Source organism: Malaclemys terrapin, chromosome 10 (assembly GCF_027887155.1).
Source record: "Malaclemys terrapin pileata isolate rMalTer1 chromosome 10, rMalTer1.hap1, whole genome shotgun sequence".
In the NCBI taxonomy this organism is placed as follows: Eukaryota; Metazoa; Chordata; order Testudines; family Emydidae; genus Malaclemys; species Malaclemys terrapin.
Window position 1 is genome coordinate 33,992,003 of NC_071514.1, and position 3,881 is coordinate 33,995,883.

Consider the following 3,881-nt stretch of genomic DNA (forward strand, 5'->3'; position numbering starts at 1 on the left):
TCTATTGGCACAGTAAAATGTGTTTGGATCAGGCTAATCATGTATTTCATACCCCTGAGCCACTAGCCATTGTGGGCCCACTCCTATAGTTCTTTAGCAGGCAAGATACTCCTATAGTTCTTTAGCAGGCAAGATAACATTGATGTTAGAGAGTGATTGTTTGCATGCAGGATCAGTTGTTCCACTTTTTAGACCCAAATCTAACTCCTAACAAACATAGGTTTCTCTCCCTACTGCTGTTGCCCATTCCTTACAGCAGTAATGCTAACTCAGGAAATTGAGTTAATAAAAAATTGTATTTGTTAAATCACTGAATCCCACGTCATTTTGAGTTTCCTGCAGCGTACGTTCTCATGTGACAGTCCAATTCATTTCTTCCTTGAATGCCAGAACACATTTGGCAGATTGAAATATACCATTATATATTACTTGTCTAGCACTTTAAACATGCTGTAGCACTTTGCAAACTTAATGTCTGTTAAGTACTTTTCCCAGTCGGCTGTGATCTGTCCTTTGTCAGTAAAATATTGTCGGTCCCCATCAATGGGACATGACCCTTTAGAGAATTAGCTCTGTGACAGACCCAGACCAGTGGGGTACAGGAGTCTGGTAGAGGGCAAATATACTGGTCCCTGGATGAGTAGTTTTCTGTTCCCTGAGTGACCAGAGCAGGGGCTGCACTAGAGTAATCAGGAATCTGCTAGAACCAGTTAAGGCAGGCAGGCTAATTAGAACACCTGGAGCCAATTAAGAAGAAGCTGCTAGAATCAATTAAGGCAGGTTAATCAGGGCACCTGGGTTTTAAAAGGAGCTCACTTCAGTTTGTGGTGGGAGTGTGAGCAGCTGGGAGCAAGAGGCGCAAGGAGCTGAGAGGGTGTGCTGCTGGAGGACTGAGGAGCACAAACTTTAATCAGACACCAGGAGGAAGGTCCTGTGGTGAGAATAAGGAAGGTGTTTGGAGGAGGCCATGGGGAAGTACCCCAGGGAGTTGTAGCTGTCATGCAGCTGTTACAGGAGGCACTATAGACAGTGCAGTCCACAGGGCCCTGGGCTGGAACCCGGAGTAGAGGGCAGGCCCCGGTTCCCCACAAACCTCCCAATTGACCTGGACTGTGGGTTCTTCCAGAGGGGAAGGTCTCTGGGCTGTTCCCCAACCCACATGGTGAATCTCTGAGGCAAGAAAATCCGCCAATAAGCGCAGGACCCACCAAGATAGAGGAGGAACTTTGTCACAGCTCTAAGAGGAATTTAATGAGCCAGTTTCTGCTCTCATTTCCACTAGTGGAAAACTGTGTTAAGATCACTAACTTCAATGGAATTACTCTCAATTCCTACAGGTGGAAGTAAGAGCAGAAATTGGCCCAAAATAATTAGCAAGTGAAAAAATATAAAGAATCAAAAGAGGAGATGAAAAAATATCCAGTCCATTGTGAAATGGAATATCTTCCCTCAGACATTTCTTTTGGACTAAGATTTGTATTTTGAGGGGTTTTTTTATTTAATAAAATATGAACATCAATGAAAGAATGAGTAGGAATTAAGACAAAAAGGTTAACAAAAGGTTAAATATTATAGAGAAAATAAGGAGATTTTCCATCCTAATATGGTCTCTTGGAAAACACACACAGGAATACTTTCTTTAATGAAGGAAAGCTGTGTAATTTTCCTTCTTCAGTGTGTTTTGTGTTCTTTCCAAGAGTTATGCTATGGAAAATCAGTATAAATGTGAATAGGATTCTTGGCTACAGCTGCAAACCTATCTCATTGTCTCTAAGCCAGAGCACTGCCAATTTGTAAACTATTCCTGAGTATTGCATAAACATAGGGTACCCCTAAAAATGAATGGAGCTTAGTAAGCGATGTGGATCAGTTGATTTATATAGGGGAGAGCAATGAAGAATTCACAAAAAAAACCTTTTCTGTGCAGAGAATTCAAATGCTATTTCTGTTAATAGTTAGTAAAGATGTTGACCTTGTCTGCACCATTTCCCACAGCCTCATAATCTGATTTCTGTAACCCACTGAAATTCTATATCCTTGTAACCTAGGAAGCTGTTGCACTCAAAGGACCTAATTCTGCATGTCCTACAAAGGCCAAATTCCCATTGACTCAAGTGGAAGATTTACCTGTATAAAGACTCACTTATTGGGTCCCATTTTGTCACTTCACTCACAGGTCATCAAATGCCAGGAGGCCTTAGTGTAGCATTAATATATATTGGCCTCTTCTTCCTACTTTGCTATTTTTTTTTAAACAGCAGCTCCTGCCTGAGCATTGTTAGTCCACTGTTTAATAATATCACATCTGAAGTAGGAGATGAGATGCAAATTTCATACAGGTTAGCAGCTTGCAAAGTCATATGAAAATCAGTTTAATTTGTATACAGCATTGAACAGCAAATATGAGATACAAGTATCAGGGGAACAAAAAACTAACTGTGGTCCTAATCCTGCAAAGTGTGGGCCCTTATTCATATGCAGAGCCCCGCTTGGAAACTGTAGTTGCAGATCTCTTTGAGGATCAGCACCTTTAACAGTGTTCTCCAGTTTCCATACTAAAATGCTACCAGAAATAATTTAATGGCAAGCTCCTTTTGACAGCAAATACTTGGCCATTTTTCAATTGCAAAGTGTTGTGCACACTATGGGCTGATGAAAAGTCCACTGAAGTCAATTAGTCTTTCTTTCAACTTCAATGGTTCTTTGGATCAGGCCCTAAGTGCCAAGTGAGAGCTCTGATACAGTCCTGTAGTGTTTCTGAAAAGAAATTTGTGGGAGAGTGACCATAATGGGGCAAGTTTCAGAGTAACAGCCGTGTTAGTCTGTATCCGCAAAAAGAAGAACAGGAGTACTTGTGGCACCTTAGAGACTAACAAATTTATTAGAGCATAAGCTTTCGTGGACTACAGCCCACTTCTTCGGATGCATATAGAATGGAACATATATTGAGGAGATATATATACACACATACAGAGAGCATAAACAGGTGGGAGTTGTCTTACCAACTCTGAGAGGCCAATTAATTAAGAGAAAAAAAAACTTTTGAAGTGATAATCAAGCTAGCCGAGTACAGACAGTGTGATAAGAAGTGTGAGAGTACTTACAAGGGGAGATAGTCAACGTAGAGAGTACTTACAAGGGGAGATAGAGTCAACGTAGAGAGTACTTACAAGGGGAGATAGAGTCAACGTAGAGAGTACTTACAAGGGGAGATAGAGTCAACGTTTGTAATGGCTCAGCCATGAATGGCTGAGCCATTACAAACGTTGACTCTATCTCCCCTTGTAAGTATTCTCACACTTCTTATCACACTGTCTGTACTTGGCTAGCTTGATTATCACTTCAAAAGTTTTTTTTTCTCTTAATTAATTGGCCTCTCAGAGTTGGTAAGACAACTCCCACCTGTTTATGCTCTCTGTATGTGTGTATATATATCTCCTCATTATATGTTCCATTCTATATGCATCCGAAGAAGTGGGCTGTAGTCCACGAAAGCTTATGCTCTAATAAATTTGTTAGTCTCTAAGGTGCCACAAGTACTCCTGTTCTTCATAATGGGGCACTCTACCTTGAACAGCCCCTTACAATATGTGCTAACTACTTATGCTAAACTGTTCCAATTTGCATTTAGCCCTGAAGAAGAGCTCTGTGTGACTTGAAAGCTCTCACCAACAGAAGTTGATCCAGTAAAAGATATCACCTCATCCATCTTGTCTCTCTAATAGCCTGGGACCAACACAGCTTCAACTACACTGCATATAAGCTTAACTACAGTAACTCCTCGCTTAACGTTGTAGTTATGTACCTGAAAAATGCTACTTTAAGCGAAACAATGTTAAGCAAATCCAATTTCCCCATAAGTATTAATGTAAATGGGAGGG